This window comes from Chamaea fasciata, unplaced genomic scaffold (genome assembly GCF_029207755.1).
Source record: "Chamaea fasciata isolate MVZ Bird 193981 ecotype frontalis unplaced genomic scaffold, bChaFas1.0.hap1 SCAF_1, whole genome shotgun sequence".
Taxonomy (NCBI): Eukaryota; Metazoa; Chordata; class Aves; order Passeriformes; family Sylviidae; genus Chamaea; species Chamaea fasciata.
Window position 1 is genome coordinate 109,563,679 of NW_027094086.1, and position 14,555 is coordinate 109,578,233.

Genomic DNA, 14,555 nt, shown 5'->3' on the forward strand with positions numbered 1-14,555 from the left:
ACAGCAAGTTTATCTTTTTATCAGATTTCACAATCGGATTTTATGCAATATAAGTTTATTTTCCATACGAGATACCAAACAAGACACCATAATCCCAAACTTCCTCCACTTACAGGTGAATTCTCCACCACATTTGACAACATTTAACCGCACCCAAAAGGCTTTTCATCCCCTGTCTCCTACTACCCCGAAAGATACACTATCATTCACTGTTAGAAACAGTAATCAAACTTGTAAGGGCCAGGCCACCAAGTCGAGTAAATTATGTACATTCAAGGTCATCAACACGAACAAAATGCTGTCAAAACAACTTTATTTTCCACCTAATCATCAAGAAACAACAGCTGCATCTCACAGCCTGCTTGAATAGATGAATAAGCAGCAACAAGTGTTTAGGTATTCTTTACTAAAGAATACGGAATACTTTCCTCTTAGAAACAAATTCAAAACAAAGTTTAAGCAATTCCCCATCAAAACAAAAAAAATGCTTTTTACATGTTTAGACTGTGATCTTTGTTCATGCAGTTTTCCTTTAGATGGGTTTTGAATATAACATTCTGTGACTAGTGACCAATGTTAGAAGTAATAGAGGCAAGAACAAACTCACTTGATTATTAGGCGGCTCGGTTGTTACTTCTGTATCTTAATGTCTGCTTCGGGAGGGCTGACTTGGGAAGCCAGCTCCTTCAGGATTTAGCTCATAAAGGACCAGTGACTTCTAGCATGATTTGAGTACCAACAAGGGAAAAACCTGGAGTTGTTAGCTGCTATCTCATCTTTTTTCTTCAGGCAGCACTGGGAAACACTGCAAGGCAGAACTTATCACTGGGGACAAGGGATCAAGAAGGCTGAAATTAGAAAAGACAGTTTGGCTGCTTTCAGTTCAAGTGAAGTATTATGAAAAAGTGTTCAGAATTATGTCACACGGGGCAAATGTCACTGCAGTTAGTAAGAACTTACTGTGCCAGCAAATGTCAGGACAAATTACACAGCAGGACAGGTGAGTTAAATGCCACACTAACTTCCAAAAGAAAAAGGCTTCCCCCCACTGCCAAGAACCTGCTCCCATTTCCAAGATGATTTAAATCAAACTGCTCTTATTCAAATCAAAACAGCATAGAGGGAATACTATAGTGACACAATGTGCAATTCCTCGGATCCTTCCCCACTTGCATGGATGAAATGCTTTGATTCTCCACCACCTTAAAACATCATCACCTCAAGGCTACAGAGTTGTATATGTAAATGGCTGCCTGCAGGTTCCTGAAGGAACTGCTTACCATGATGATGAAACTGTCCCTATGCTCCCGGGTCATACCCATCTAATCTTTCTTGCCTCTTTGATCATATATTCTTTGCAGAAAGATGCATTTGCAATTTATTTGGGACTCAACACAGTATGTAGAACAACTGAGGCCTCATCAAGGCCTGGGGTCCCTTAGCACTACTAGAAAAGTGAATAATAGGAACATAAAATTCAGTGCACCAGAAAGGAGAAAGACAGAACTAAGTCATTAGAAAAAAAATTTTTTTAATTTAATTATAAGGAATTCTTTCACTGGACTGTAAACTCCTAGCAAAGTGAACTCATTTTGATTCAGCTATCCTTAGTTTAAAAATAAATGTTTCAATTAAAAATTACTGGTGCTTCAATATGGAGAAAAAGCACGTCCTTATCTTCTACAGAGAAAACAAACTAAAAGCCCACAACAAAACTAGAGCTACAAAATATTTAGATGAGTTAAATAAAATTTTTATTCAGTTTCTAACCTTTCTAATCTAGGACATTTCAGAGGTTTTCAGGCTTTCATTTTGATGAAATGAACATTAACTGAAACTCACAGATTCTTGTAATATTGGAAAATCTGCGTTGGGTATTGTCCTGGGTTCTAGTATAGGATGTGCACAAAGTATTCTATCACCATCTTCATGAACTGTTGAATCCAGGTGGGGCAGTGTTTTCCCAGACCCCCTCCCTCTGGGCCATTAACTTCTGTTAATGGTCAATCAAGTGCCTTGCCCATGACTCATAGACAACTCCCTCCGGGAGTCATCTCTGTTTAATGGGCCATCAAGGACCCCCTGCATGACTCATTATCCCATTGTGAGATGCTCCGCCCAGGGGGAGGAACCAAGCATTCTCACCTGGATATAATCTGGGGTTTGGGATAGTATGGGGGGCCCTTACCCACTGGATTCCCAGAGGACCAGAGCTACCAGACCTTTCTATGGGATCACTGCTTCAGGAAGACCACCTCATCTGGACTGCTTCCATCACCCTGCTCAGGTTGTATTCTGACTCTGTCAGTGGTCTTTTGTACTATTGCATCTATTTTATTTTACTTTCTTTCCTTTCTTCCCATTAAATTGTATCTCTGACTTGGAGCCTCTCATTTGTTTTGCTTTCAAACCACTACAGGTATAAACCAGAGGGTCATTTGTTCCTTCAGTTCCTAAGTTTTGTTTGGTGCTTCAACCATTTCTCAGCCAAAACTGGATAAACACAGCCAAAAGGCTATCAAGAATAAGATTAATGCCCACAAATAAGCCACAATTTAGGAGCTCAGAAATTCAAAGCCTGGCTTTGATTTAAGCCACTGTTACCTCCAGTTATTTATTCTATCCAGCAGCTGCAGGCTAACATCAAGAATCACCATACAACATTTACAATAAAAACTATACTATATATACTATACCAATATGAGAGCCACGACAATAGATCATCTCAGCTGCTTTAAAGCAGGGAGTGCACAGCACTGAAAGAACAATGATGTTTTAGGTGAAGACCAAGATCGTTCACAGAGGTAGCTGAGTTGCAGGATCTCATTTCCACACAGCAACACTGCAGAAAGGACAGCCTTTGGCAATGAAAAGTAACAAAGCAACTCTGGGGCTCTAACAACATTTCTGCTGTGAAGCAGCACCAATAAATCCAGTTAACTAAGACACTGCAGAATACTATGACCCTGTACATTTTTCTTAGCCCCTAGTACAAGTCCTTTTCAGATACTCAGATACTCAATTTGTGTGCAGCTCTGTCATCGACTGGTGTTCTGAATGGCTGGGCTTGAGCTATGTCTGTGTAAGCACAATTTGCCTCCATGCATTCAGTCTCTATGCCCAGAACGGCCGCTGCAAGAATGCAAATCCAAAACAGCCAGAGGCCCTGTCCAAGGCTGGGCTCCCTGCTGTGCCAAGAAGGACAAACTCAGAAGCTCTGATCCAGAGAAGGATATGATTAAAGCAGGCAAGGTGGCACAGGAAATGGTGTTTTCCCTTCACACATGCAGAACCAAAGATGTCATTCCCTGCCCCCACTGTACACACTTTGCGTAAAGGTGTCCAAACAAGAAAGCACAGACCAGCAGACATTTGTACTTGTGGGAGCTGGCAGTAACTGGTGGCAATACAGACTCCTCTGGGGGACTTGAGTGTGGACACCAGAAGTTACACAACCATCTGGTAGAGAAAATAAAACTCTCTAGAGAAGTGTCTGCTATCTAGACAGATCCTACAGTTTTTTATGATCTATGTACATTCCTTCCTAATAAGAGTTGCGGAAAATTTTTGGAATGTCCCAAGTACTCAAGAGTTTGAACGTGTTTTTCCTTTTAAATTGTGTTTGCTATTGCTTATCTTTGCATTTTCTGAATATTTTATACATGTCACTCCTGTTATTTCAGCACGCAAGGGAGCCCCCCCTATATCTACAGGATGCAGTGCCACAGGCTGTTACATTCCCAGCTAAGGATCTCTCCAATTTAGTTCTTCCACAAAAGAAGGAGACTGGTTATCTTACACTTGTGGAAATGGCAGACTGATAACACTGGTGGTCGTATTTCCATACAGAATAGAAGCAATGGCAGTGCACTGCACATGATTGTTCCCTTATAATTTAACACTGGCTGGTGAAAACGGAGAAATTAGGCGTCGCACTGACTTGAGCTGAACCTCCTCTCTTCAGCCTCTCTGGCTTAAAGCAGAGACCAGCTAAGCCCAGCTGCAGCTGCCTCTTTTTCCAACTGCTAAGCTGCCTAACTTGAGCTCCTGAGTAACAAAGAGCTGGTATGGTTTTGCTCTGTAGCAAACTTGTGTTGATCCGAATTGCTGAAATATGTAGAAGCCCCACATAGCCGTTCCTGAGACATGCAGAACTACATCATCTCTAAAATGAGAAATTTTACTTTAAAACAAGCCCAGTTCATTATTTATCAAGTGTTTCTACCAGTTTCAAGTAGCTTTTTGAAAAATCTGTGTTTTGTACCTTCCCTGAAAATAACTCAGTAAAGGAAACATTCAGAGTAAGTGACAGTATATCTGGGCAAAAGATGCCCAGCAAATCTATCAATCTCTCCACTGCCTTTGCTTAGATCAGTAAGTAATTATTTTTACTGGTAGGGAAAAAAAAAAAAAAAGAAAATTAAGCAGGTTTTGCAACAATCCTGAAAGTTAAACACTAAAACTGTACAAAGAAAGTGGCACAACTCGCATCTCCAGTCAGAGACATTTTCAGGCATCCAGTTTAGAGACTGTCTCTCCTGATTAGCTGCTACACTACGTACAGGTTTCAAGTCGACTTCAATCTACAGCAATTATTAAGCACATAAAAAAGATGCCTTAGGTGAGCAGGAAGGTCTTCTATTAGCACATGCTAAAAATAGAGCATCTCTAGAGCCATCTGAACAGGTATTTCATATAGTAAAACTTTGAATTTTACAGCCCCTGAAGATCCAAATTTTTCATTGGCTTTTGAAACTTGAGGCTTTTTTGGGTCTGCATGTTGTCCATTTATGTTATTAATAGCTGGCCACAGTTATTAGCAGCCAGCCACTAGGTTGAACAAGCTTTGGAGAACACCTCCACTATTACCTTAGGCAATGCCACAAATGGGAGCTTCACTAAAATGAAGAGACACAAACCAACAGAGAAATCCATTTGTGCCTTACCTTGTAATGGGAAGAGCAGATGCCTTCAAACATATCTATATCCATACAGTCCATTGGTTCAGATCTTCCTGGTGATCAAAATTCTTCTAGCTTCTTGTTTTCTGATTTTTTATCTGCCAAGTGGTACAATCTGTAATTTTACAGAAGTGGGTGTGTTATTCCAAGATATTTATTCATCTCATTTTATAAGGCATTCAATTTAAATACATATGGCTCTGTGCCATGCGACTCCCATTGCCCTTCAGAGCTTTCAGTGTAATGGATTACAGACCACATTGTTTCTGTAGGTTATTGATTTTTGGGAGTATGAGTAGAAGACTCTTTAGGCTCTCTTTGCAGACTCAGACTTTCCAGACTGTCACATTCTGTATGTGTATATCCTACAGATTTCAGAACACGCTCCCAATTTTATGAAATTCAAACGCTTAACAAAAAACATGGTACAACTTCCATCTCTGAATTGTCAATTTCTTTGTTAAATTATCTGTTAAAGGTTGATTCTTGTGGAAAGAGACTAAATTCAATTTAAATACTAGTTTCAGAATAAGAATTCTAATCTGAGAAACTGGAGGTTTACAGAGTGGCCAAGATTTATATTCAGCAATCAAGGTAATTAAAAAAAAAAAAAAAACAAAACAAAACAAAAAAAAAAAAACCAAAAACAAAAACAAAAAAAAAAAAAAAAAAAAACAAAACAAAACAAAAAAAAAAAAAAAAAAAAAAAAAACAAACAAACAAACAAAAAAAAACCTTCCCAAAAAGTGACCCTGGCCACTGCTCAGTGGTTTCCAGGAACAAAATGAATTAGTGGGACAACAGGAAAATTCAGTCAGAGATTTTGTTGTTGTTGTCATTGTTGTGTTTTTTAACTACTCAGGGAATCACAGTGAGATTCCTCAAATGTATCCAGAGCTGCAGTGCCTTCCAGGTATCTAAAATTTGATCATCTGAATCAAAAGGACCTCAGAAAACCAAGCAACAGGTCCTCTGCTTATACAGTACAGTTTTCTTCTGTGAAAGCTATGAGAGAGTCACTTATATATGCTTGACTCCCCACTGCAGATTGTTCAGCACAAAGAGCATTACCTCTGTACCTGACACCCCTCCACAATATCTTGATCCCTACATGCAGGATCCACAAGCAGAACACATTTTCATGGTGGATCTTACAAAAAAACATATTGCAGTTTTCATGAAAGTTCAATTAAACAACAGAGTGTAATTATCTATTTACTGGCAGACAGGCAGCCCATGTTAGTTCAAGAGCTGCTTTGCTGAGCTGTATTCAACTGCTCAAACAACTGTTTCATTATGAGATTTCACCAGACACCCCTGGCTCCAGCACCATGGCACAGAAAATGGGATGCATATTTGCTGCTTTCCACATTTTGGCTCCTGCTGCTAAAAAGCAGCCCCTGCTCTCCACAGAAATTGTTTATGGGCATTTCAAAGGTTAGTATAGCTTTGTCTATATGTGGTTTGTACTATACACATCCTCTGTAGGCTGCTCTCTCCCTCCCTTTTTTATTATGGAAATTTGAAAATTAACTCATTTCAGTTAGAATGCCTAAAAATCTTAAGTGGTGACATAGGAACCATTTGTAGCCTTATCTCCTGATGTAAATTCTTACCATGAAGGGTGGCACACAAAGCCACCCATCCCTGCATGTCACACACTGATAGCACATGTTACTACATTTGGTTTGATTGCTATTCAGATCTGAAACTCCTGATGGAGCTAGAAAAAGCCTTTATCTTGGGTCATGTTTTAAGGGATCTGTGCCTCTGCCTTGATGCAGACAGATCTCAGATCTGAAAGGTCACACACAATTACCCCAGAATCCTTGATTTTGAATCTCCAAATAATAAAAACATTACACAGGCTCTCCTTTTACTCCCAACAAGTTTCAGGATGTGGTTTCTGTGAAGTAAAAGATTTGTCCTTCAGAAGTACTGGATAAAATGCCCTAACATGGGAAAAAAATACAACACACACTCTTGTAAATTAAACACCACAATACAAACTGCTAGGGAAAAATACTGAAAATGCCACACTATGCGGGTTATCTGAACATTTGCAGACTGCATTTGTATTCAACCCATGGTTTTGGACCTCTCTAATTAGAATAAATCCACGTTCTTCATGACAGTGGAGCATGCAGAGACTGGCACGGGGAAGCAGCTGCATTGCAATTCCACTATATATTACAATTGCTGCACCATGCTTTTGCCAGGATTTTGGCATAATACTGTGTTACTCTTTCAGAATACAAATCAAACACAATGTCAAATACCTTCAAATAAATAAATCTGGTCTTATGACACAAAACCCTCCTGCCATCTCAGACCTGTTGGATGGACCAGGGCCTGTAGGTCAGGAGAGGCAACCAGCAAGTCTTTGTGATCTCTGTTTCCCTGTAACACCAAGTCCTAAAGCAAGCAGGTCTCAGACAGAGATGAGTGGCTGCTGTCCTTTGAATAGTGGGCAAAAGAAGAGCTTCACCGAAACATGGACTACGACCACTGAACTTGGCAGAAAGAGGCAGCAGGTTAAGAAAAGTGACATCTGGGACATAGAACTTGGCATGTGCCTGGATGCAGGTAAAGAGAATTTTGATGGCACTGTTCTAACACCTCAGCATGGATCACATGGATCATACCTCTGGTGACTTTGAAAAGGAAAACCGTATTTCATGTTTCTTGGGGGACTTTCAATCCTCTGGAAGAAAAAAGTACAAAGGGTGAACAGATACTGCTCCATTGACTTTGATAATGGTAAGGACAAGGTGCAACTACTTCTGAGCTAGGAAAGACTCCCAGTATACCTGTGTGATTTCCAAACACCAAGGAATTCTCTGCTTCAGTATACATGTGTTATGGAACACCAGAATCAACCTTATTACACAACCTCCATTTTACAACCACCATAAAGGACTCTCCTAAATGTAGTTCTGCACCATCTACTCTAGAGGACTACCACTGATTAAAATATGAATGCCAGTGATCCTTTAAGCAACTATAGAAGGCTTGTCTCACCCATTTCCTCCGTAACTAACATATTGTTGTAGTGGCTTGTCATATAAAACTATTGTTCCTTTTAGGCATCATGGTGTTTTACTGAAAGGCCATTCCTGGAAAAGTCTGCCTTAAGAGGCAGCTTAATAAGGCAAAGTGAGCTGCCCAGCCAGACCTTTTATTAAATCACACCAAAAGTGACTGAATTTATGCCATTGCAAAGACTGTTGAATATTCTGGCTGCCCTGGGAAGCGTATGTACCAACCTCAGAGAAAAAACTCACACATCCTTGTTGATTCATACTAATGTCATTGTTTACAACGACAGGATGCATTAAATCCTGCTTAAATCACCAGACATAAAAGCACTTGTGGCTTGACATGTGGTCTTCCTCAAAAGCACTATAATGGGGCTGAGGTAAACCAGCCTGCTGCAACCAGCATAACGTTTCCAGATGCCTGCATTCCTCTGCACACTCCCACCCACCTCCCACCACATCTCCTGCTCTTTTCTCTTTGCCATTTTCTCTTCTTCCCACCTTTTTGTTTAGCCCTCCCTCTCCTTTTGTGCTAGTACAGGTTGGAGGGCTACTGGCCATCAAAATGGATTTGCAGAGCAAGACTTGGGACTCCCAGTGGACAAGCTGGCCACAGGCAAGGAGTACGCCCATGTGGCAAAGATGGGACAGCAAAGACGATGAAGCTAAGCCCTTCTCAGGGTCTCACTGAAAGAACAAGATGAAACAGGGACAACCAAAAACACGCAATTAAACAGAAGAAAACTCTCACTGTGAGGCTGGTCCAACACAGATACAGGTGACCCAGAGAGGCAGTGGAGCACCCAACCCCAGAGACTGGAGACATTCAAAACCCAACTGCACACAGTCCTGTGCAACCTGCTCTAGATGTTTTCAGCAAAGGGATGGCTACAAACCTCCAGAGATCCCTGTAACCACAGCAATTCTACGACCCTGTAAACAGAGCCCTGTTCCCAAATTTTCCTCTTTTTTTAAAACAGGTTCACCACAGTATGTTACTGACCTGGCCAAATTAAAAAGTTGATCCTGAACAGTGGTACAATAATTTCATTTGATGTCTCCACACTTCACAGATGGAATGGACTGATGGAAAAATGACTTTGAAAATGTACCCAGATGTTAGAGATGCTTCTTACTCTAAGAATCATGCAGCTCCTTTTATGCTTTTCTTAGGAGAAAAGCTCCAGTGGTCACAGTTGCCTGGAGCAAGATCAGTACTCCTTCTTTCAGCATTTAATGCATTACCCACTTGCAAAATTACATTTATGTCTTGCCCTTTATATCATGCTCCCAAATGGTGACTGCCAAGGCAATTTTCAGCAAATCTTTTCCTCAGCCTCCCAGCACACTGGACAAAACCTGCTTTTCTGGTGCAGAAAGAATGAAGAGAAAGCACAGAGAATTCATTGCCATAATGAAGAACAAGTTGGACCCTTACCCAGCTCCAAAGTGCTTTTCTAAGGAAAACTGGCAAGCATGCCAGCTCATACACTTCTTTCAGAGAATGCTATCAGCAAACAAAAGGTCAAAATGAGTGTTTTACCTATGGATTACATATATCATCATCAGTGGCAAGGATTACTCAGTACCAAGCAGAGATGTATCATGCTCTTGCCCAAAGACGTGGCTAAGTGTCCTGCATAATTCATCTCCTCCATCAGCCAGGAGCAAGAGATAGGTCATTCTTTCCTACACACATCACTCCTTATTTCAACAGTTACCACATTCATGTTACTAATGATCTACTGGTAACACCTCTAACCTCACCATTCTGAATCCTAGTATCTTGAAGTCTGAAAAGCTTTATTTATAACAGACTACAAAGCAGATCCAAAGTTATAACCTGAGTTCCCTCCTGTTTCTTTTGAAGAATAACTCAAGTCTTCAGTCAGACAAGAGAGTTAATCATGAGGCTTTCTCTTTGTGGATGTTAAAAACTTAACAGAGATTTCCATACTTCCTATTTTGTATATTTACTGTGTCCAGCACATGCCTCCAGATGAGTCACTTGTAGTTACTCCACAGTAACTGTGTCTAGTGGTTTCCTTGAAATAATTCAGGGAATAACACGATTTTTGGTTCACTTTAGTTTCTACTGATTTTAAGCTTTAGATCTATTCAGTATCATAGTCGTAAAATTGCTCCCTATCACTCAAAGGAGATCTGTTGTTGACACCACATTGTCTTCAGTTGTGCTCCAAAACACAGCTGAGCTTCAGATACAAAAACTTAGTACCTATTCATAAAAAATCATATGTTGCTTATTAATTCATTTAGTTGTTTAGTTAGCACAGCCAGGCATACCAGTTCATATTTTGCACAAGCAGCAATGTCATGGAATAAGTCTGGGAAAGTTTTCTACACAAATCCTCTAATTCTGACAAGAATAAATTATTTGCAAACACATACACTACTACTATTATAATTTACTTCATTAATTGCCTCTATTTACCTGGCAATTGATTAATCCAATCTATGGCATGACCAAAACTTCTGGTCTGTCTATAATCCAGTGAGCTAGACTGGAGCAGGAGTTAGTTGGTTTTTGTTGATACAACTGAGGTCTGTTGCATGGCCACCAAGGGATCAGGCTTAGATGAACGCTTACTTTGGGGAGCTGCAGGCTGTGAAGAAATGTAATCTGTGCTGATTCAGCTTATCTGCTAAGGCAACACACAGCCATGGCAAGACCTCCAACGGAAGGCAGGACCAGAGCAGATGCCACAGCACAAGCACTTAGGAATATTGCCTCCTGTTGCCAGGAGAGGAAAGATTGCCCAGCTTTTTCAAACTTTTAAAGGCAGTGACAACACATAAAATCTCTTTAATGTATGCACAATATTGCAGATATGTCAGCAGTATATTGACACATCCGCTTTATTAGCAGAAATAAAAGATTTTGTCAATAATCGCCTTGAGTTTTGTTTTATTCTGCATTAGGCTGTTGTAACTGCAGATCCTGAGTGCAATCACGTAATTGCATCTCTACCATTGTAGCACTTGTAATTGGCTTCCCTCTTTCTTTAATCTCTCCAATGGAAAGACAAAAGTTCAAACTATTCCATATGTGGCATTAGTCTCGGGAACATCAGTTTACAAGGGTGGAACAAATTCCATCAGTTCTAACATGATTAAAGGTGTTTCTGCAGTTTTCAATTCCTCAGAAGTAACTTCTTTTTTTTTTTTTTTTTTTTTTTTTTTTTTTTTTTAAGGAGTAACTAGTCCACCACAATCAGTATAGCTGGTAAGAAATTTAGCATAATAATTTCACTGCATCTGCATGAAGTATTGCTTTATGATTATGACTTACAGTAAATCTGACATAAACTAGAGGGGAGCAGGTCACTCACGGACAACAGCATACTAGGCAATGGCCAGCTGCTTGCATGTGTAGTTCTAGGTCTAGTTAAGTTTCTAAGCCACTAGAGTATCTTCAGATACAGCTAGCGTCACTGTTATCATACTGTTATCTATTCTTACAAATTTTCAGGCTAAAATCACTCTGCAAACATCAGAGTCAGAACTTAACATAGATTTGAACAGTTACATCTGCCTTCCAGAGGTAGTGCTGCAAAGCATTAGCAGAAAATGTTTGGGTTTTTTTTCTCCTTTGGAATTGCATTCTTTAATCTACTGATTTACACACTTTCCCATCTCCCTCCATCCCCCCAAAAAATAAAGGCCAGGTGTAAAATGACACCCTCATGCATCAAAAGCACATTCTCATTGCTGATTTACCTTCTCAGGCAGTAGAAGGGTAATTTTTAAACGTTAAATTGTCAATAGGATAAAGAGGAACTGATCCTACTTGCTGTAATTAGTGGCTTTTTCCACAGCAGCCTCTCCATATAAAGGACTTTCTCCATAGACCTTGAACGCCTGACTTCTTTCTGCAGTTGAGAGAGGTGAATTTTCTCTGATACAGTATATATTTTGTAGTTCTGCTGCACAAGCATGGCCATATATTCATAGCATAGTTCAATTTTCTTCCCAATTTTTCCCGTGTAAGTCTGTTCAATCCTTAATTATTTATCCATAGTTGTTTTATCTCTGATACAACCATCTATGCAATCTATGCTTTAAAATATTTTGCTGAACCAGTCATCAGGCCCCTCCTACTATGAGAAATACATGAAGGTATCTCTAGTAAACTGCCTATCACTACTACAACGGGCTTTTTCTGTGGTTACACTTCAAGACATCTTTAAAAAAGGATGCCGTCTTACACGCAGTGTTCTACTTTAAATACATCATGCAAGACACAGGCTCCCACTTCATTACGATATGGAGCAGTCTCGTGCCTTTGGCTGTATATTGCCAACACACACCTCTGCAAACTGGTCGTGACAAGCACCTGGTAGTTCCTGCTTGAAAAAACAAAATAAAATTTAAAAACCCCTGCCTTCTACGCGAGATATGATGCTTTTCATGCAATGACAGATACTAATGTCACCTTCCCTCGCAGCTCCCATCCATTCGAAAAGAGTAATAATCCACACGCTATTTTCACTACGTGCCTACCCCTGAAACTGCTTATTCACATATAACCGAGCCCAGTACGCTGCAGAAGGACAGTTACAACACAGCACTCCTTAAACTATGGGCGCAAACCACCAGCCTGCCGCCACTTCAGATCACCTCTCATGAAACAACAACAAGAAGACAAACCGGGAAGCGAACGCGCCTCACAAGCGGAGCCCCATCCCTCTCGCACCCCTCGTCCCGGAGCTGGTGCCGCCGAACCGAGCCGCGCAGCCCCCGCCCCGGCGGCGGAGCCCCGGCGAGCAGAAGCCGGCCGCCGCTTCCCGCTGCCGCTCACCTCCCCTGCGCTGCGGAGCGAGCGGCGCTGCTGCTGCCGGGCATCCACCGCCGGGCATCCACCGCCGCCCGCTGCTGCTGCCGCCGCTGCCGCTGCTGCTGCTGGCCCGGCGGCGGGCGGGGCTCCGCCGGCCCGGCCTCCCCGGGAAGGGTCCCTGGATGCGGCAGGGCGGGGGAGGCGGCGGCCCCGCCGCGGGGGCGCGGAGCGGCGGCGGCGGGCGAGGCGCGGGCGGCGAATGGGAATGAGGGGCCGCGGCTGCGGCAGCGGCTGTCAGGGATGAGGGGCAGGGTCTTACCGGGGCTGGGAGGGGGGGGGGGGTTGCCGTGATTGCGCCGAGAGGGGAAGCCCAGGATTTAGGGGGAGCCGGGCTGGAGAGGTTAAATGCACGGCAGAAGCTGTTGGCAGGAATACGGCGTTACGGTGAAATTACAGGTGGCTGCCACAGCGGTTCGCTCCACACAGCCCCTTCCGCTGAGAGCAGTGGGTTGTTTCACATTCTGGCGGTGTTTTACCACTCATTTACACTGGGGCTGGTGTGCTGTCAGGGCAACTCTTACAGGTTTGAGCCTGGCTGGAAGTGACCTCCAGAGGAAATTTGCTACAAATGAGTTAGGGTTTATCGCGTAGGGAAGGGAACGTTTGTAGGGACCTTGGTGTGGCTGCCCCAAAAGAAGCTGAGCCTCGAAGTGCAGATCTAGAAAGAGTGGCAGCTCTCAGCCCAGGTCCGTCCCAGTTCAATACCTTACCCAAAGCACTACTATTTCCTGAAAATTTTAAGCCTTGCTTCCTCTCCCCTCATTAGCCAGAATCATTATTGGTTGCTATTTTTCCATATTAACTGATAGAGGGGAAAACCCTACCTTTTTTGGTTACCTCTTTTTGCCTTAGGTTTGCTGTTGATATATAATTATTATCAGCCAATACAAACCTGCTACATCTGTCTTCTGACATATAAGCTGTCTCACATTTTGTTCATTACTTCAGTGGAAATGTTGAGTGTGTCAGGAATTAAGGATTTAAGAATGCAAAGTGGTACACAGAGCTGCTGATATATAGAACAATCACACAATGGTTTGGGTTGGAAAGGACCTTTAAAGGTCGTTTAGTCCAACCCCCCTGCAATGAGCAGGGACAACTTCAAATAGACCAGGTTTTTCAAGCTCTGTCCAACCTGACCTTGAATGTTACCAGGAATGGGGTGTCCAGCACCTCTCTGGGGAACCTGTGCCAGTGTTTTACCACCCTCCAAACCTACCCTCTTCTAGATTAAAACCACTACCCCTTGTCCTACCACAACTGGCCTGATTAAAAACTTTGTTTTAAACTCCCCATCTGCCTGGTTGCTCCACACTTCATTCATCAGGCTTTGCAATCTTTGCAGATTTCCTTCTAATTAAAGAAAGAGTTGCTGCTGGTGGAATATCACTAACATTGAAACTATGGATTATTCAGTGAGATTTTACTTTGTCAGTGCAAAATCAACTACTGCCGTGTTTTTCTGGCTTTCCCTTCTTATTTCTTCTTTTGCTCAATATTTCCTTCAAGTTGCTGCATGAATGGCTGAATCCATGTCATACACCAACAAGTAACAATATGTCTAGTTAGTTATGTTTTCAATCACAGTACAAATATTAAATAATTAGGCTAAATATGCTAATGAAGCTGTAATAACACAGTAACCTTTTACTGACTAGGAAGTGTAAGATTTTCACCTTCCTATATGAAGAGCAAATAGAT

The 14,555-nt window shown here is 41.7% G+C and overlaps 1 protein-coding gene across 5 annotated transcripts in view; it reads right to left on the bottom strand.

Moving 5' to 3' along the window:
• Positions 1–12,881, bottom strand: part of TMEM108 (transmembrane protein 108) — a 162,973-nt gene extending 150,092 nt beyond the window's left edge. For 4 of the 5 annotated variants that reach the window (XM_066178882.1, XM_066178536.1, XM_066178798.1 and 1 more), the window contains exons 1-2: positions 12,819–12,881; positions 4,947–5,076 (exon numbers count right to left, since the gene is read on the bottom strand). The gene's annotated coding sequence lies outside the window, so the exon portion shown is untranslated. Of the gene's footprint in view, positions 1–4,946; positions 5,077–12,667; positions 12,716–12,818 lie in introns of those variants that run through there. The other variant, XM_066178623.1, reaches the window with a different exon arrangement.
• Between the last annotated feature and the right edge of the window lie 1,674 nt (positions 12,882–14,555).